The sequence below is a fragment of the Ranitomeya variabilis genome, chromosome 4 (genome assembly GCF_051348905.1).
Source record: "Ranitomeya variabilis isolate aRanVar5 chromosome 4, aRanVar5.hap1, whole genome shotgun sequence".
Taxonomy (NCBI): Eukaryota; Metazoa; Chordata; class Amphibia; order Anura; family Dendrobatidae; genus Ranitomeya; species Ranitomeya variabilis.
Genome location: NC_135235.1, coordinates 413,222,190 through 413,244,380, shown reverse-complemented (window position 1 = coordinate 413,244,380; position 22,191 = coordinate 413,222,190).

Here is a 22,191-nt window from a genome sequence, read left to right as displayed (position 1 = left end):
CGCAAATAAACGCAGGTAATATCAAAGAAATTTTACCACTATCATGAAGTACAATATGTCACGAGAAAACATTGTCAGAATCACTAGGATCCGTTGAAGCGTTCCAGAGTTACAACCTCATAAAGGGACTGGTCAGAATTGTAAAAATTGGCCCTGCCATTAACGTGAAAACCACCCTTGGGGCTTAAGGGGTTAAGGGCATAAAAATAAAATGTTCAAAATTTTTGCCCAATTTCTGTTTTTTCACAAATAAACGCAAGTCATATTGAAGAAATGTTACCGCTATCATAAAGTACAAAATGTCACGAGAAAACAGTCTCAGAACCACCAGGATCCATTGAAGCGTTCCAGTGTTAATACCACATAAAGTGATAGTGGTCAGAATTGTAAAAATTGACTTGGTCATTAAGGTGAAACCAGGCTTTGTCTCAAAGGAGTTAAACAGCCATGGTCTGTGCCAACACTGATGTGGCTGATGCAGCATATTGTCAACTATAGTGTACATCTGATAGCTGCCGGATAGTCTTCCATCGGACGATGCTATTCTATTATATCACAGGTCAGTTTTATTTTGTATTGGTGGTCATTAAAGGGTTAAAATGGTAGCACAACAACAAATCAGAGGAAAGTTCTGTTTTTGTTATGCGACTTTTCTGAAAATTGCTGACACGTCACTGAATAGCCCTAGGCTACTCAGTGACATGTCAGCACGTCACTGACTTGACCTACTCAGCCTTTTTCAGCACGTAAAAAAAAAAAACTTGTACATACTAATAGATGACAGACTGCACATGAGTGTGATGCCGCAGCAAAAAAGGCAAACATGGTGCTAGGATGTATTAAGAGAAGCACAGAGTCTAGAGCACGTGAAGCAATTATCCCCCTCTACTCCTCCTTGGTCAGGCATCATCTGAAATACTGTGTCCAGTTCGGAGCACCACGTTTAAAAAAAGGCAAATGCAAGATACATCTAATATAATGACAAAAAATGGTGTTGATGATCATGTGTACACATAGGACAGCTTATTCTGAAAAGACACTTGAAAGTATGGTTACCATTTAAAGAGATCCTGTTAGGCGCATTTTACTAAGGAAAGTACAGACCAGACCATATTGGTGCTGTTGTATCAATAAAATGATACCTCAGGTGAAGAAATCCGTTTTGCAGATTTTCTTGTATTTTTATCTTGATCGGCCCTGTGGGTAGCTTTTTCAGCTTGCTATTTTACTAAAGCCCACCATTAGTCCTAGCCGTGGACGGCGCTTGCGCAGATTGCTGAATGCCACTAGCGCCATTTTACTGACACTATTTGATCATTCTACACATGCGCAGCTGCCGGCGCTATTTTCCTGAAGGCTTCCAATAACTCAATCTGGGCAATCGCCACTCTGAGGGACGAGGGAGACTCCATTTTGGATTTATGAATTCAGGCCCCATAGATTATCCAGAGATCGTCCTCCACTCCTGAAGGACGGCCCCACCCTTGGGAAAAGTAAACGATTCCCAAAAGAGTAGAACTTTTGCCAAATGGCCAGAGAATTAGAGGCCACGTGTTAATGAAGGCAATGAGGAGCAGAGCTAGGACCCCCTTGTGTCTTTGTGCAAGTCTGCCTACTTCAAGGGAAAACTCCAGACCCAGCGTCACCGACATCTAGAGATGAATTATGAAAGTACCGTTTATCTTGGGGTTATGTCCCATATACCACCAGAACCTTGGGAGCCCTCCACACGCAACCCTGCATCTCATTTCTCTAGCTGTCCCGGATTCCAAGCTATCGAGACTGGCCCTCCAGAACCTCTTAGCTGACCCAAGTTTGGACTCTGTATCGGTCCAACCCATTGAGACGTCAGTCCTGTTTGGACCTCCCGCTAGGAAGTTATGACCCATCCTAGCTATTAGGAATTATTTCAGCTAGGAGGTCAAGGGAGGAGAATTCAGTACAACCCAGAGGGGCAGTGGCAAATATGGGAGGGGGAGAGCTAGGGGTTAAAAGCTAGCTACAAATTTTCAGCCCCATCTTTGTTCTGCCATGGAAGCCACGTCCCATCGCGTGTGGAGACATACCAGTAACTAAGAAGGCGTCTGGATACGAGAGCTTCCCTCATCCACAAGTGATAAAAACCAGTACGTGACACATCTGCTAACTGCTATCCCCAACCTGTACCCTACTTTTATCTGTACTTCTGACTGTAATCTCTGTACATTACCCTGTATATATTTGTAATTTCTAGTGCGCCTTTTGGCAATTAAAATATCAATTATTTTGGGCAGCTCTTTTATCTCGAAACCTGATTTCCCACATCCGTGAGCTTGGCTAGTACTTATACGCTACCTGGGGTTGGGTTCTGTCCTGATAGAAGCTTGCTAATGGACCGGGCTTATATCTAACGAGGAAATGGTGGCAGCATACCGTTCTGGTGTTATTTTAGGATCCTTGCAGTGACAGATTGGAGGTTTATATATATATTAGCTGAAGAGCCCGGCGTTGCCTGGGCATAGTAAATATCTGTGGTTAGTTATAGCACCTCACTTCTTTTATTTTCCCATCACGCCTCTCATTTTCCCCATCACATCTTTCATTTTCCCCCTCACATCTCTCATTTTCTCCCTCACACCTCTCATTTTCCCCCTCACTCCTCCTATTTTCCCCCTCACTCCTCTCATTCCCCCCTAACACTTGTAATTTCGACCTCACATCTGTCATTTTCCGATCACTCCACTATTTTCCCTCACTCCTCTCATGTTGCACTCACACCTTTTCATTTTCACCTCACACCTCTCATTTTCACCTCAGTATATACATGTTTGTCATCTCCCTTATATATAGTATACACCTGTATGTCATCTCCTGTATATAGTATATACCTGTATGTCATCTCCCCTGTATATAGTATATACCTGCTGTGTGTCATCTCCCCTGTATATAGTATATACCTGTATGTCATCTCCTCCTATATATAGTATATACCTGTATGTAATCTCCTCCTGTATATAGTATATACCTGTGTGTCATCTCACCTATATATAGTATATATCTGTGTGTCATCTCCTCCTGTATATAGTATATACCTGTACGTCATCTCCTCCTATACATAGCATATACCTGTATGTCATCTCCTCCTGTATATACTATATACCCGTAGGTAATCTGCTCCTGTATATAGTATATACCTGTGTCATCTCCTCCTGTATATAGTATATACCTGTATGTCATCTCCTCCTGTATGTAGTATGTACCTGTGTCATCTCCTCCTCTATATAGTATATACCTGTGTGTCATCTCTCCTGTATATAGTATATACCTGTGTGTCATCTCCCCTGTAAATAGTATATACCTGTGTGTCATCTCCTCCTGTATATAGTATATATCTGTATGTCATCTCCTCCTGTATTAGACATCGTTCACACGTTATTTGGTCAGTATTTTTACCTCAGTATTTGTAAGCTAAATTGGCAGCCTGATAAATCCCCAGCCAACAGTAAGCCCACCCCCTGGCAGTATATATTAGCTCACACATACACATAATAGACTGGTCATGTGACTGACAGCTGCCGGATTCCTATATGGTACATTTGTTGCTCTTGTAGTTTGTCTGCTTATTAATCAGATTTTTATTTTTGAAGGATAATACCAGACTTGTGTGTGTTTTAGGGCGAGTTTCGTGTGTCAAGTTGTGTGTGTTGAGTTTTGTGTGGCGACATGCGTGTAGCAACTTTTTGTGTGTCGAGTTGCATGTGACAGGTTAGTGTAGCAAGTTGTGTGCAGCAAGTTTTGCGCATGGCGAGTTTTGCGCGTGGCAAGTTTTATGTGTGGTGCCTTTTGAGTATGTGCAAGTTTTGTGTGAGGCAACTTTTGCATGTGTTGCAACTTTTGTGCATGTGGCAATTTTTCCGCGTGTGCAAGTTTTACATGAGGTGAGTTTTGCACGTGTGGCGAGTTTTGCATGTGGAGAGTTTTGCGCGTGGCGAGTTTTGAGCGGCGACTTTTGTGTTTCAACTTTTATGTGGCGAGGTTGGTGTATGTGTGGTGAAATGTGCGCTGAGGGTGGTATATGTGTTCGAGCACGTGGTAGTGTGTGGCGCATTTTGTGTGCGTGTTCATATCCCCGTGGTGGTGTGGTGATTATCCCATGTCGGAGCCCCACCTTAGCAACTGTACAGTATATACTCTTTGGCGCCATCGCTCTCATTCTTTAAGTCCCCCTTGTTCACATCTGGCAGCTGTTAATTTGCCTCCAACACTTTTCCTTTCATTTTTTCCCCATTATGTAGATAGGGGCAAAATTGTTTGGTGAATTGGAAAGCGCGGGGTTAAAATTTCACCTCACAACATAGCTTTGACGCTCTCGGGGTCCAGATGTGTGACTGTGCAAAATTTTGTGCCTGTAGCTGCGACGCCTCCAACACTTTTCCTTTCACTTTTTCCCCATTATGTAAGATGGGGGCAAAATTGTTTGGTGAATTGGAAAGTGCGGGGTTAAAATTTCACCTCACAACATAGCCTATGACGCTCTCGGGGTCCAGACGTGTGACTGTGCAAAATTTTGTGGCTATAGCTGCGACGGTTCAGATGCCAATCCCGGACATACATACATACATACACACACACATACACACATTCAGCTTTATATATTAGATTCCCGGCCTGGGACTGGTGATATATACAGTTAGGTCCATATATATTTGGACAGAGACAACATTATTCTAATTTTGGTTCTAGACATTACCACAATAAATTTTAAACAAAACGATTCAGATGCAGTTGAAGTTCAGACTTTCAGCTTTCATTTGAGGGTATCCACATTAAAATTGGATGAAGGGTTTAGGAGTTTCAGCTCCTTAATATGTGCCACCCTGTTTTTAAAGGGACCAAAAGTAATTGGACAGATTAAATAATTGTAAATAAAATGTTCATTTTTAGTACTTGGTTGAAAACCCTTTGTTGGCAATGCCTGCCTGAAGTCTTGAACTCATGGACATCACCAGACGCTGTGTTTCCTCCTTTTTGATGCTCTGCCAGGCCTTCACTGCGGTGGTTTTCAGTTGCTGTTTGTTTGTGGGCCTTTCTGTCTGAAGTTTAGTCTATAACAAGTGAAATGCATGCTCAATTGGGTTCAGATAAGGTGACTGACTTGGCCATTCAAGAATATTCCACTTCTTTGCTTTAATAAACTCCTGAGTTGCTTTGGCTTTATGTTTTGGGTCATTGTCCATCTGTAGTATGAAACGACAACCAACCAGTTTGGCTGCATTTGGCTGGATCTGAGCACACAGTATGGCTCTGAATACCTCAGAATTCATTCGGCTGCTTCTGTCCTGCGTCACATCATCAATAAACACTAGTGACCCAGTGCCACTGGCAGTCATGCATGCCCAAGCCATCACATTGCCTCTGCATTGTTTTACAGATGATGTGGTATGCTTTGGATCATGAGCTTTTTTTTTTTTTTTTGGAAGTGCATCTGAACAGCAAGGTGGATTGCTGTTGAGGGGAGATAGAGAGAAAAAAAAAAAAAATCTATAAATCTTCAGCACAGCGAGTGTGAGCGAGCTGAGTGTGACCTGAGCGTAAGTGTGAACGGCGGTAAGTGTGTGACTTGTGATTCAGTGACTTTGGAATCAGGGAGTTTCCAAGGGAGGAATTGCTTCTGTTTTTTTTTTGTTTTTTTTTTGGTTTAATTAATACTTTGTATTTATTTTTAATTAACGTTTCTGTGTGGTGCAATCCCCATTAGGAAATGTGCTCCACAATTGTTAATGCCATCCAGTGTACATCTTGCCACATGTATGCAGTCCTTGACCAGCCCGTCGAGGGTGCATACTGCTGTGCGAGATGTGAGCACATTGTGCATTTGGAAACCCAGATACTGGATCTAAATGTGCAGCTGGCAACACTGAGATCCATAGACAATATGGAGAGGAGTCTTCTGCTCACAGAGCAGACGCTCAATGGGATAGATGAGGAGGGGGATGGTAGGATGGAGCTGCAGGACAGTGTGGCAGTTAGCTGGGTGACAGATAGAAGGCGGGGTAGAGGGAAGAGTGCCAGGGAGGCTAGTCCTGATCTGGCACACCCCAATAAGTTTGCTAAGTTGGCAGATGAGGGGGGTGCCAGTACAGGGGTAGCACTGCTGCAGCCAGGCATGTCCTCTGAAAGCCGGAGGAGTGACTGCTCCAGTAAGGAGGGAAAAAGGAGAGCAGGGCAGGCCAGACAGGTGCTGGTAGTGGGGGACTCAATTATTAGGGGAACAGATAGGGCAATCTGTCACAAAGACAGGGATCGTCGGACGGTGTGCTGCCTACCTGGCGCTCGAGTCCGACACATCGCTGATCGGGTGGACAGATTACTGGGAGGGGCTGGTGAGGACCCAGCAGTCATGGTGCACATTGGCACAAATGACAAAGTTAGAGGTAGGTGGAAGGTCCTTAAAGATGATTTCAGGGAATTAGGCTGCAAGCTGAAAGCAAGGACCTCCAACGTGGTATTTTCCGAAATACTGCCTGTACCACGTGCCACGCCAGAGAGGCAACGGGAGATTAGGGAGGTTAATAAGTGGCTCAAGAATTGGTGTAGGAAGGAGGGGTTTGGGTTCCTGCAGAACTGGGCCGACTTCTCAGTTGGCAACAGGCTCTACGCTAGGGACGGGCTGCACCTCAATGGGGAAGGTGCAGCTGTGCTGGGGGAGAAAATGGTTAGAAGGTTGGAGGAGTGTTTAAACTAGGGATTGGGGGGGAGGGTATTCATTTTATAGGAGGGGAAGATAGTGCAGATAGAGACCTGGGCACAAATAAGGAAGTTGGGGGTGGCAGTGGCATGGGGGGTGGGGTTAGAACAGTTAGTAATTTAAGAAAGAATAGAGGTACAGAGAGTAACATCAAGTGCATGTATACTAATGCCAGAAGCCTCGCCAACAAAATGGATGAATTAGAACTAATGTTGTTGGAGCATAATTATGACATGGTGGGGATATCTGAGACGTGGCTGGATGAGAGCCATGACTGGGCTGTTAACTTGCAGGGCTATAGCCTGTTCAGAAATGACCGTACAGATAAGCGAGGGGGAGGGGTGTGTCTATATGTAAAATCGACCTTAAAACCCATCCTGCGTGATAATATAGGTGAATCTAATGAAAATGTAGAGTCTCTGTGGGTGGAGATAAGGGGAGGGGGAAAAAATAATAAATTACTGATAGGGGTTTGTTATAAATCTCCAAAACTAATGGAAGCAATGGAGAATATCCTCGTAAAGCAAATAGATGAAGCTGCGACTCAAGGAGAAGTCATTATTATGGGGGACTTCAACTACCCTGAAATAGATTGGGGAACAGAAACCTGCAGTTCCAGCAAAGGTAATCGGTTTTTGACAACTATGAGAGACAATTACCTTTCACAACTGGTTCAGGACCCAACAAGGAGGGGGGCACTGCTAGACCTAATATTAACCAACAGGCCAGACCGCATATCAAATATAAGGGTTGGGGGTCACTTGGGGAATAGTGATCACAAAATAATAAGTTTTCATGTAACCTTTAATAAGATGGGTAGTAGGGGGGTGACAAGGACACTAAACTTCAGGAGGGCAAATTTCCAACGGATGAGAGAGGATCTTGGTGCAATTAACTGGGACGATATCCTGAGACACAAAAATACACAAAGAAAATGGGAGACATTTATTAGCATCCTGGATAGGACCTGTGCACAGTATATACCGTATGGGAATAAACATACTAGAAATAGGAGGAAACCAATATGGCTAAATAGAGCTGTAAGGGGCGCAATAAGGGACAAAAAGAAAGCATTTAGAGAATTAAAGGAAGTAGGTAGTGAGGAGGCATTAAATAAATACAGAAAATTAAATACATTCTGTAAAAAGCAAATCAAGGCAGCAAAGATTGAGACCGAGAGACTCATTGCCAGAGAGAGTAAAAATAATCCCAAAATATTCTTTAACTATATAAATAGTAAGAAACTAAAAAATGACAGTGTTGGCCCCCTTAAAAATAGTCTGGGTGAAATGGTGGATGAGGATGAGGAAAAAGCCAATATGCTAAATGACTTTTTTTCATCAGTATTTACAAAAGAAAATCCCATGGCAGACAAAATGACTAGTGATAAAAATTCCCCATTAAATGTCACCTGCTTAACCCAGCAGGAAGTACAGCGGCGTCTAAAAATAACTAAAATTGACAAATCTCCGGGCCCGGATGGGATACACCCCCGAGTACTGCAGGAACTAAGTACAGTCATTGATAGACCATTATTTTTAATCTTTAAAGACTCCATAATAACAGGGTCTGTACCACAGGACTGGCGTATAGCAAATGTGGTGCCAATATTCAAAAAAGGGGCAAAAACTGAACTCGGTAATTATAGGCCAGTAAGTTTAACCTCTACTGTGGGTAAAATCCTGGAGGGCATTCTAAGGGATGCTATGCTGGAGTATCTGAAGAGGAATAACCTCATGACCCAGTATCAGCACGGGTTTACTAGGGACCGTTCATGTCAGACTAATTTGATCAGCTTCTATGAAGAGGTAAGTTCAGGACTGGACCAAGGGAACCCAGTGGACGTAGTATATATGGACTTTTCCAAAGCTTTTGATACGGTGCCACACAAAAGGTTGTTACATAAAATGAGAGTAATGGGGATAGGGGAAAATATGTGTAAGTGGGTTGAGAGCTGGCTCAGGGATAGGAAACAAAGGGTGGTTATTAATGGAGCACACTCGGACTGGGTCACGGTTAGCAGTGGGGTACCACAGGGGTCAGTATTGGGCCCTCTTCTTTTTAACATATTTATTAATGACCTTGTAGGGGGCATTCAGAGTAGAATTTCAATATTTGCAGATGACACTAAACTCTGCAGGGTAATCAATACAGGGGAGGACAATTTTATATTACAGGATGATTTATGTAAACTAGAAGCTTGGGCTGATAAATGGCAAATGAGCTTTAATGGGGATAAATGTAAGGTCATGCACTTGGGTAGAAGTAATAAGATGTATAACTATGTGCTTAATTCTAAAACTCTGGGCAAAACCGTCAATGAAAAAGACCTGGGTGTATGGGTGGATGACAAACTCATATTCAGTGGCCAGTGTCAGGCAGCTGCTACAAAGGCAAATAAAATAATGGGATGTATTAAAAGAGGCATAGATGCTCATGAGGAGAACATAATTTTACCTCTATACAAGTCACTAGTTCGACCACACTTAGAATACTGTGCACAGTTCTGGTCTCCGGTGTATAAGAAAGACATAGCTGAACTGGAGCGGGTGCAGAGAAGAGCGACCAAGGTTATTAGAGGACTGAGGGGTCTGCAATACCAAGATAGGTTATTACACTTGGGGCTATTTAGTTTGGAAAAACGAAGACTAAGGGGTGATCTTATGTTAATGTATAAATATATGAGGGGACAGTACAAAGACCTTTCTGATGATCTTTTTAATCATAGACCTGAGACAGGGACAAGGGGGCATCCTCTACGTCTGGAGGAAAGAAGGTTTAAGCATAATAACAGACGCGGATTCTTTACTGTAAGAGCAGTGAGACTATGGAACTCTCTGCCGTATGATGTTGTAATGAGTGATTCATTAATTAAATTTAAGAGGGGACTGGATACCTTTCTGGGAAAGTATAATGTTACAGGGTATATACACTAGATTCCTTGATAAGGCGTTGATCCAGGGAACTAGTCTGATTGCCGTATGTGGAGTCGGGAAGGAATTTTTTTCCCCATGGTGGAGTTACTCTTTGCCACATGGGGTTTTTTTGCCTTCCCCTGGATCAACATGTTAGGGCATGTTAGGTTAGGCTATGGGTTGAACTAGATGGACTTACAGTCTTCCTTCAACCTTAATAACTATGTAACTATGTAACTATGTAGCTGTACCACGCCATCGCCATACTTTTCTCTTTCCATCATTCTGGTAGAGGTTGATCTTGGTTTCATCTGTCCAAAGAATGTTCTTCCAGAACTGTGCTGGCTTTTTTAGTTGTTTTTTTTAGCAAAGTCCAGTCTAGCCTTTTTATTCTTGATGCTTATGAGTGGCTTGCACCGTGCAGTGAACCCTCTGTATTTACTTTCATGCAGTCTTCTCTTTATGATAGATTTGGATATTGATACGCCGACCTCCGGGAGAGTGTTGGTCACTTGGTTGGCTGTTGTGAAGAGGTTTCTCTTCACCATGGAGATTATTCTGCGATCATCCACCACTGTTGTCTTCCGTGGGCGCCCAGGTCTTTTTGCATTGATGAGTTCACCAGTGCTTTCTTTCTTTCTCAGGATGTACCAAACTGTAGATTTTGCCACTCCTAATATTGTAGCAATTTTTCAGATGGGTTTTTTTCTGTTTTCGCAGCTTAAGGATGGCTTGTTTCACCTGCATGGAGAGCTCCTTTGACCGCATGTTTACTTCACAGCAAAACCTTCCAAATGCAAACACCACACCTCAAATCAACTCCAGGCCTTTTATCTGCTTAATTCAGAATGACATAACGAAGGGATTGCCCACAACTGTCCATGAAATAGCCTTGGAGTCAATTGTCCAATTACTTTTGGTCCCTTTAAAAACAGGGTGGCACATGTTAAGGAGCGGAAACTCCTAAACCCTTCATCCAATTTTAATGTGGATACCCTCAAATGAAAGCTGAAAGTCTGAACTTCAACTGCATCTGAATTGTTTTGTTTAAAATTCATTGTGGTAATGTCTATAACCAAAATTAGAAAAAGGTTGTCTCTGTCCAAATATATATGGACCTAACTGTATATATACCACCCTCACTGCAGAGTGCCCCTCCAGCGACTACTTATCCTAGGTGCAATTCCCTGACTGACCTGAGGGTAAGGGGGCGCTAGAAAGCTGCAACTGTGTAAGTTCCGTCACAGATTGGTGATGGCGGGGGGATATCTGTATCCCCCGGTTCCTCTCGTGTGTGGTTTTCTTACAGCCACCCACAGTAAGAATGGTGCCAGTGCGAAATTATAAATAAAGAATAAAAAGCACACAGATACTGCGGAGGGGATGGAACAAAGCTGAAGACCCTACCCATAGTCCCGCCTCAATGCACGAAGATATGAATAAAAGGAGGCTTTAAACAAAGATTTTTAAAAATCTACAAGGATTTCTTCACTTGAGTATCATTTTGATCAGTATGTTCGCGCCACTATGGCCCTTTCTGTACTTTACTTTAGTAAAATGCTGGTGACAGGTTATTTTTAAACTAGGTAAAACTGTTAGACAATACCCATACTAACATACTCAAAGTATAATGAAAGAATTATGGCTAATGTTAGCTGTGTAGTTTATGCCTCAGTATAAAAAATGCTACACAATTACAAGACCAAAATTACTGTAGTTATTAGTGTGTGAGAGTAAGCAATATGTATTCTAAACGTATAGAGTAACCACAAGATGACAGTAAAGACCAATATAATGGGTTAATACAGTAGAAAATGTCTGTATACACCAGATAGATAATATAAATGTAAATATAAATTTTCCCATTCCTGATCAGGCACATTTTATTTTTTTTGTACATGCATTTTTTATGGGCGTAAAAATTATTCAAATTTCTGCCTTTATTTTTGGGATATATGGGACTCAATGTTTGTCTTTTTAATTGCCTTTTTTTCTGATAGTGTGGGTGAATGTAAAGAAAAATAGGACAAAAATATTTTTCACTTTTTTTTTTTTTTTCAACCACTAAAACACATTTCTAATTTGCGTTACCCTTTTTTTTCGTATAAACTTTTATATATTATGTATTAGGCCTGTCCCACACGTCCAGATAATTCCGGTACCGGAAAAATCGGTACCGGAGTTATCCGTGTCCGTGTGCTCACGTGGCACATCAGTGTGGCACACGTGCGGCAGCCGCGTGCCGCCCGTGTGCCGACTGGGTACCACACGGACCATGCAGGAGACAGCGCTAGAGATAAGCGCTGTCCCCTGCATCTGGTGCTGAAGCCGCCATTCATTTCTTCTCTCCAGCAGCGTTCGCTGGAGAGAAGATATGAAAAATCTTTTTTTTTGTTGTTGAAAATAAAGATCCCTGTCACCACCCCCCTCCCATCCCCTGTGCGCCCGCCCGCTGGAAATAAAATACTCACCTGGCTCCCTCGCTGCTTCCTCTCAGCGCCGCTGCTTCTTCCTGTATGAGCGGTCACGTGGTACCGCTCATTACAGTGATGAATATGCGGCTCCACCCCTATGGGTGTTATACACGTAGTGTATAACACAGCCCATGTAGTATATAGCACAGCCACGTAGTATATAACATCCCAAGTAGTGTATAACACAGCCACATAGTATATAGCACAGCCCACATAGTATATAGCACAGCCACATAGTATATTGCACAGCCACGTAGTATATTGCACAGCCACGTAGTATATTGCACAGCCCACGTAGTATATTGCACAGCCCACGTAGTATATAGCAATGTGGGCATCATATCCCTGTTAAAAAAAGAATTAAAATAAAAAATAGTTATATACTCACCTTCCGTTGGCCCCCGGATCCAGGCGAAGCGTTTACCGATGCTCCACGTACACTCCGGTCCCAAGAGTGCATTGCGGTCTCGCGAGATGATAACGTAGCGGTCTCGCGAGACTGCTACGTCATCATCTTACGAGATCGCAATGCATGGAGCGGTCACGGAGCGTCGCGAGGAGCGGGGAAGGCCTGTTCCGGATCCGAGGGGCTGACGGACGGTGAGTATATAACTATTTTTTATTTTTTTAAATTATTTTTAACAGATCTTTTTACTATTCATGCTGCATAGGCAGCATGAATAGTAAAAAGTTGGTCACACAGGGTTAATAGCAGCGTTAACGGAGTGCGTTACACCGCGGCATAACGTGGTCCGTTAACGCTTCCATTAACCCTGTGTGAGCACTGACTGGAGGGAAGTATGGAGCGGGCACTGACAGCGGGGAGTAAGGAGCGGCCATTTTGCCGCCGGACTGTGCCCGTCGCTGATTGGTCTTGGCTGTTTTGCTGCGACCAATCAGCGACTTGGGATTTCCGTGACAGACAGAAGGACAGACAGAGAGAAGGACAGACAAAAAGACAGAAGTGACCCTTAGACAATTATATAGTAGATCTATAGATAGATCTATAGATCTATCTATAGATAGATCTATCTATCTATAGATCGATAGATCTATCTATAGATAGATCTATCTATCTATAGATCGATATATCGATCTATAGATAGATATATCTATATATTATCTATCTATTATCTATCATCTATCTATATATCGATAGATAATACCAAGCCTGATGTTTAGTAATAGACATAAAATGGTATATAAAGAGTTAAAGACACACACAAAATCTGCGTTAGGTTGGGGTCACAATTGCGAGAAACTCGGCACTACCACCGGCACTCGGGACCGGAGCGTTTAGCTGCATAGAAATACATGCAGCCACACGCTCCGGTCCCAAGTGCCCGGTATTGATGCGAGAGACTTGGTCGGCGCTCATAGCACACCTGCATTTCTGCTACATAGCAGCGATCTGATGATCGCTACTATGTAGCAGAGGCAATCGCGTTGTTCCAGCTTCTAGCCTCCCATGGAGGCTCTTGAAGCATGGCAAAAGTAAAAAAAAAAGTTTAAAAAAATGTGAAAAAAGTAAAAAAAAAATAAAAGTTTAAATCACCCCCCTTTCGCCCCATTCAAAATAAATCTAAAATTCAAACCTACACATATTTGGTATCGCCGCATTCAGAATCGCCTGATCTATCAATAAAAAAAAGCATTAACCTGATCGCTAAACAGCGTAGCGATAAAAAAATTTGAAACGCCAGAATTACGTTTTTTTGGTCGCCGCGACATTGCATTAAAATGCAATAACAGGCGATCAAAAGAACACATCTGCACCGAAATGGTATCATTAAAAATGCCAGCTCGGCACGCAAAAAAATAAGCCCTCCCCCGACCCCAGATCACGAAAAATGGAGACGCTATGGTTATCAAAAAATGGCGCAATTTTATTTTTTTTTAGCAAAGTTTGGAATTTTTTTTAATTTCACCACTTAGATAAAAAATAAGCTAGTCATGTTAGGTGTCTATGAACTCGTAATGTCCTGGAGAATCATAATGGCAGGTCAGTTTTAGCATTTAGTGAACCTAGCAAAAAAGCCAAACAAAAAACAAGTGTGGGATTGCACTTTTTTTTGCAATTTCACCGCACTTGGAATTTTTTTCCTGTTTTCTAGTACACGACATGCTAAAACCAATGATGTTGTTCAAAAGTACAACTTGTTTTGCAAAAAATAAGCCCTCACATGGCCATATTGATGGAAAACTAAAAAAGTTATTGCTCTGGGAAGGAGGGGAGCGAAAAACGAACACGGAAAAATGGAAAATCCCAAGGTCATTAAGGGGATAATATTCAGAAAAGGCTATGCAGACAGCTGTGGGCTGATATTCATAGCCTAGGAAGGGGCCATGGATATTCCCCCAGCTACAAACACCAGCTTACAGCTGCAATGCCCACCAGGGCCTCAGGGCACTTGGAACCGGGTCATACAGTTCTTTGGGGAAGTCATGGGGCCGTGACCCGACTCTGTGGCCCTGGGTGTGCAAGAAAAATGCAAGGGGGAAATTATATGGGATTGATTCGTGATGCTACCAGTGGTGTTCGGCAAGGGATGGCCAATGCTGCAGTTCAGGTCCACTGGGGCCAGTGGTGACGCAGCAAAGATGGTACAGCTCCCCATGGGTAGAGCGGGGGCCCAGGGCAGATATAAGTCAGTTCAGGTGGTGGTGAACGTTGGGGTGCAGAAAATAAGCATAGGATGCAGGAAAGTGCAGTTTTCTTTACCTTTTTACTTCTTAATAGATGACAAGGCAATCCGGGGTACCAGCTACAGATGACAGGAGTCCGGCTAGCCTGGAAGCATTCTGGGGGTCCAACCTGCTAGGTGGGATTGGAGGCCTTCCTGCTGCGCTCTCTTTTGGGGTCCTTGCTGCCTGTAGCTAAGCTGCGGCCCTCTCCTGCATGTTGGCTTTGACCCATATGGCAGACAGCATGAGCCTATCACGGGCACTACCTGTTCACTGGCAGCCCCGGGCTCCTAGTCTGCTGCGGTGCCTCTGGGTGTTCGGTGTGGCCAGGGAGCTTGCAGTCCCCTGCCCTCCAGATTCGGCTGTCGGGGCACACAGCACCCGCACAGCCAAGGACTCTGGCATCCTCCTTGTCAGCTTTCCACTCCGGGGTCAGATCTGATGCAGCTGCAATTCCCCAGAGCCCTTGTCTCAGTTCCTCTCTCCTCAGACTTACTTCTCACAGACTACACTGACTCCTCCTCCCGACCAGAGAGAACAGCTCCCCAGAAGTCGGGTCTAGAGCTCCCCCCTCTGGCCTTGAGCAGGAACTGTGATGCGAGCTGTGTATTACCTGGCATGACATCACCCTACAGAGGGAGGCAATGTCACCGTGGCAACCAGACTCGGGGGTGCCACACAGCCGCCCCAGAAATGGCGCATCTGTAAGATGCGCCAATTCCAGCACTTAGCCTCTCTCTTCCCACTGCCCTGTAGTGGTGGCATATGGGGTAATAGGTGGGGGTTGATGCCACCTTTGAATTATAAGGTGACATCAAGCCAGCTTAGTAATGGAGAGGCTTCAATAAAATACCTATCCATTACTAATCCTATAGTTGTTAGTGGGTTAAATAAACACACAGCCAGAATAAAGTATTTTAATGAAATAAAACACTACACAGTTTTGCCATCTTTATTGTTCTGCCAATCCATGCGACGCCCTCAAAAAAAGAAAAAAATAATAAACCAACACAAATACTTTCTGGTTCTGACGCAGTCCATTTAATAATGAGTGGCCCACGACGATCTCCCCTATAGAGCTGTCACATCAGGAGATGTGACAGCTCTATAGGTCTGCAGTGACACACTGACAGGAGACAATGGCTCCTGCAGTGCATCAGTGAAGAGGTTATCTGAGTTCAGGCTCTCACTTTACGGCAACGCTGTGTGAGAATTTTCCCTTGACGTCATGCCTCACAGGAACTACTCCATTCTAGACACAACGGAGCTAGATGTGTATACTGTCACTTACGACACCGCTGCATATTAAAATATCATCAATGTAGCGGTAGTAGGCCAAAAAGTCGCTTTCAAGCTCTGGCCTACTACTGCTACATTGATGATATTTTAATCATCTGGACAGAGTCTGAGCCACAGCTAAAGATGATACATGAACAGTTTAATCAATTTCATCCTACCATCAACTTAACACTCAGCTACACCTGCACTGAAATTAGCTTTTTGGACACCATCATTAAGCTGCAGAACAATGAAATAGAGACGTCCCGGTATCAGAAGCCAATCGAGCGTCCAACATACCTTAAATGGGACAGTTTCCATCCAAAACACATAAAAAATTCTATTGTCTACAGCCAAGTCATCAAATGCAATCGTGTATGTTCCAACCCTACGGATAGGGATGAACACCTTGGTCGCCTCAGAAATAACTTTTTGAATCAGGGCTACCATCCAAGAACAATTGAAAACCAGATTACAAGAGCCACCAGAATATCAAGGAATCACCTGCTACATTACAAAGATAAAGAAGAAAATAACGGGGTACCTCTAGTAGTCACCTACAATCCAAATCTGGAGGTGCTAAGGGGAGCTACACAGAAATTACAACCTTTATTACAAAAAGATGCCCGCTTACAATCCATTTTTCAAGACCCCCCACTACTGTGTTTTAGGCAGCCCCCAAATCTAAGAAGTATCATTGTCAGAAGTTCGCTGTCCTCTCCAACAGCTGCAGAAACCTTTCCTTGCAACCAGAAAAAAATGTAAAACCTGTCCATTTATAATGACCATGGACAAGATAAAGATCCCCAATTCACATCAGAACTACAAGATACCAGGTACTTTCAGCTGCGTCACTTCTAATGTGGTGTACTTAATTATTTGTACTAAATGTCCAACTGGGGGTCTGTATGTAGGGGAGACCGGGAAGAAACTGAGAACAAGGATGAACTCTCATCGCCATACAATAAGAAGAAAAAAAGAATGGATCTACCTGTGGCAAAACATTTTTGTCTCCTCGATCATAGCATTATGGACATGAAATTACTTGTATTAAAAGGTAACTTCAAATCTCAGTGAGACAGAAGGATCTGGGATTATAAGCTGATGATGATCTTTGACACTCTCAGTGCAGGAATGAATGTGTTGCATGGATTTGTCTTTTTACATCAACTAAGGAATTTGCTCCTCAGACCATTTGGGGTCACCTGTTGTGAACTCTATTTTTGGGCTCCCTCTAGTGGTCACGGGCGGTACTGTGTAGTGTTGTCTTTCTGCAGGTTGCAGCATCAGCTGGTTCGTTATCCTGGTTGGTTTCCTATTTAGCTCACCTGGATACTCAGTTCCTTGCCTGCTATCAATGTATTCAGTGCTCTTCAGATTCCTTGTGTCTACCTTGCTCCCAGTCTCTCCCAGACAAGCTAAGTTTTTGTTTGATCATTTTTTGATTATCAGCGTTCATTATGTTTTTAGTCCAGCTCACTAAAATGTGATTTCCTCGCTTGCTGGTTGCTCTAGGGTACTGAGTTTCTCCCCCCACACCGTTAGTTGGTGTGGGGGTTCTTGAAATCTCAGAGTGGATATTTTGTAAGGGTTTTTTACTGACCGCATAGATTCCCTTTTCTATTTTCTGCTATCTAGTATTAGTGGGCCTCATTTGCTGAATCTGCTTTCACCCCTGTGTATGTGCCTTCCTCTTACTTCACCGTTATTATTTGTTGGGGGCTTCTATATCTTTAGGGATTATTTCTCTGGAGGCAAGAGAGGTCTTTCTTTCTCTCTAGGGGTAGTTAGTTCCTCAGGCTGGCTCGAGACGTCTAGGATTTTTAGGCACGTTCACCGGCTACTTCTAGTGTGTTTGGATAGGTTCAGATTTGCGGTCAGTTCAGTTTGCCACCTCCCTAGAGCTTGTCCTATGTTTGTTACTTAGCTGGAGTAATTTGTGATCCTCAACCACTAAGGATCATAACAGTCACCATAACATAGAACCAGACCCCAATCAGAGGACAATAAAACATTCACACTCCTTATCTATGAACTGTTCCAATATTTATGGACATAACTGTTTATCACTCACATAATGGTAATTCTGCTTAACGTCACCTGTCTTATCTATGGCATTTTTCTGTGCTGTGTTGTGCATAAATATGTGATTCTTCAGAATTTCTATTAGTCTATGCCTGATGAAGAGACCTGAGTAGTCTCGAAAGCTTGCAATTTGTTACCATCTTTTCAGATAGCCATTAAAAGGTATCAACCACTGAGGACTCTCAATTCTAAATATTTTGGAAACACACGAACATTTCACACAAATGTGAGAATGTAGAATAAGGAATTTTACAGATAACAATATCACTCCACGTCGCACAGTGCAGATACAGAATAATATCTACTTCCAGGCACTTACTGTTGACGTCTCGTCTGATTAGAGCCTCTTTCTCCTGTTTCTTCCCCATCTGGTCAGACCTTCATGTCGACATCTCCCAGCCACGACTCATCTTGTCACGTTGATCTTCGTAGCCCTGAAAATAAGGTCACATACATTGTATACATACATGTGTCTCCCTCCCCCGAATACAGATATGTACCCACCATTAATATACTATTAGCCATGCACCATTAAAAATATAAAGTGATAAGCAGCACTGTGTCCTCCATTAACTATAATCTCTTACCGCCCACTAATATAAACTATTCAGTCTGTGACTCTCCTCAATTACCTGTAAGGCTTTGTACACACGGGAAAAATATGCAAGGTTTTACAGTACAGGAAAAGTGAATTAGATCCCAGATGTCTCATGCACACGCTTCTTATTTTTTTTGCAGATTTAAATCTGCATAATGTCAATTCTTGCAACGTATTTCACCCGTACTAATGGGGAAAAATATGTAACAAAAGAATGGCATAAATGTGAAAAAATGTATTTTACGCAACTTTCTTCCTCCCAACACATTAGGATATGCAGCAGAATTTTCTCCTGCAAACCCTGAACATGTGCACATAGCCTTAGTCCCTGTCCTGTTCCCCATCATTCATTATAAGTCCTTGATAGCATCATAATGAATTTGGGGGTGGGAGAACATGCCATCAGACACTGAACATCCTCCGCCACCTCCCAATTCATTACAAGTCCTTGACAACGTCTTCTCCAACCTTTCAAACCATTATAAAGTGTCTTATGCACCTTACCTCCTCCTCTCCCACTCCCCAATAAATGTTAAGTCCCCGATAGCATCACAGTAAATTGTGAGATGGGGAGGACACTATCAGGGGCTTAGCATCCTCCTCCACCATCACCCAATTCATTTTACATCCATATCTAACATCATCATCCCTTCCCCCTGTTCAAAAGTCCGTTATAAGTCCCCCTTACTTCCATCCTAATCCCCCACATCCCTCATTGTCCTCCCCGCATCCCATCATTGTCCTCTCCCCCACCCCATCATTGCCCTCTTCAAAACCTACATCATTGCCCTCCCCATCACCTCCATCATTACCCTCTCCACCTCCATCATTGTTATCCCCCTCCACCCCAATCATTGTCCTCTTCACCACCTCCATCATTGCCTTCTCCCCCACCACCCCTATCATTGCCCTTTCCACCACCTCCATCATTGCCTTCTCCCCCACCACCCAATCATTGCCCTCTCCACAACCTACACACACACATACCGCTCACCTCTCCACACATTCCCCGGCAGCCACAGCATCATCGCCAGCAGCTTTCTGTCTAACACAGAAGCGCTCTGACTGATGATGTCATCCAGCCACACTGCTGAGTCAGGAAGCACCAGGAAGGATGCAGGACAGATCCCTGCAGCTCCGCTGCCATTTTATCCTGTAGGCAGCGGAGCTGCAGGGATTGCTCCCTGCCCACCGCACGAGGGCAATCTGGCCAGGCGCCCCCCAGAGCCTCGGGGCTGGAGAAACAGGCCAGATTGCCCTCAGTGTTAGCCGCACTGCAGGGGCCCCCGTCCACCTCTGGGTCTCAGTGCAGCTGCATATGCAGTATGTATGCCCCTGTCCAGATCAGTATTTATATGCAAGTGTGTATCACTCACTGATGGTAGGTTATGTCAATCTCTCATGTGTGATTTCAGACAGGCGATTGCATAGTTCTATGCCTGCAAATGTGTCTGTCGGCAGTTTTCTAAAAAGAGAACACATTGTCAACTGAGATGACTGTCGGACAATCTGCCAAAGCATTATTCGGCTAACAGCCATATAATATACAGCTCTGGCAAAAATTAAGAGACCACCACATCAAAACCCTGTCATGGGAAATCTCCAGACCTGAACTCCATTGAAAACCTCTGGAATGTAATCAAGAGGATGATGGATAGCCACAAGCCAAACAAAGAACTGCTTACATTTTTGCACCAGAAGCAGTGTGAAAGACTGATGGAAAGCATGCCAAGAAGCATGAAAGCTGTGATTAAAAATCATGGTTATTCCACAAAATATTGATTTCTGAACTCTTCCTGAGTTAAACCATTAATATTGTTGTTTCTAAATGATTATGAACTTGTTTTCTTTGCAATATTTGAGGTCTGAAAGTCCTGTTTTTTTTTATTTTGACCATTTTTCTTTGTCAGAAAAAACAAACAAACAAAAAGTATTGCTTGGAAATTCAGAGATATGTTGTCAGAAGTTTATAGACTAAAACAATAATTTACATTTTACTCAAAAATATACCTTATATATGAAGAGAAAAATCAGACAAGTTGAACATTTTGCAGTGATCTCTTAATTTTTGCCAGAGCTGTATATGGCCAGCTTTATACTCCATTTGCCATTCAGAGAAAGAGTCCGTTCTACATGCTGAAGCTTAGAATTTCTGTCATGTGAAAATGGTATCTGATCTGCAGGTAGGGTGTTAGAAAACAGGAGGTGCTGATCAGACTGATAAACGTTTTTGTGGGACAAATTTCAGAAAAACATGTATTTTATCCCTTGAAATCCGTGGTGTTCGTATACATAGAAGTCCAGTCGGCGGTCCTACTAGTGATAGACAGTCTTCCTTGTGTGACTGTACATCAGCGATATCTGTTAATCACTAGTAGAGACTTGCATGTATCTGTAACACCCCAGGTAGCCGGTTGTTACAGTGGCATTGCTTTCCTCACGGTGAGAGTTGCTAGTCAATTGCTAGGCAGTTGGGGAGAGTTAGTCAGTTGGTGAGAGGAGGGAGGAAGGAAAGCTGGGGCCGTGCAGACGAGTGATTCTGCAGCTCCTGGGAAGAAAAAAAAAGAGAGCAGAGCAACTTGTAAAGAGACTGAAAGGAGGAAGGAGCAAAGGTGAATTGAAGAGCTGGAGAGAGAAGTTGTGACTGAACTTCCTCCACGCTGAGCGCATATACCGGTAGCCGGAAGACTGAGGTTGTGGGGGTAACTTCATGCCCCATGGCAGAAAACGGCGAACACCTAGATTTCAAGTTACCTGTCCACCATTAACACCCGAGGACACAGTAACAGATAGAGCCAGGGTCGTGATAGAGATCCTGTAAAAAGGCTCGAGGTACCTGTCATATGGGTAGTGTCCTACCTAAAGGGGGACAGAGAGAGAACGTGAGGACCTTGTGTGAGGCCTAAGGCAGCAATGGATTACAACAACACAGCGCTAGAAGGAAGGCTTCCAACCCCACCTGGTTAGGGGGGATTCCTGAGATGCTTCCAAGCCAGCCGGATTACCACCAGCACCTGTGATCCAGTACCCTGGACTGTGGCTGCCTTAAAAAGTAAAGAGGTAAAGAGACTGCAACCCTGTGTCCTCTATTTTCTTAGTACACCACCGACCACCATCTCCTCTACTACATCGGGATCCCTGGGGACCTTGCTTCACCTGTGTGAAGCCATACCATCTCAGTTGCCATAACAACACCCCAGAGGACCCCTGTAAGCAGCGTCAGCCATCCCTGACCGAATACCACAGGTGGCATCACAAACTTTTATTATTTCAGAAACCCCCTTTAAAGACCTTTCCTTTAACATTGGTGCCCAGGGCCATGGACCAAGTCACTGCTGCCATGACACATCCCTTTAAGTACTATACCCGGTACCGAGTACCCCACGGCCTTGGCGGGCATTCCACATATAAACACCAGGGATATCAATT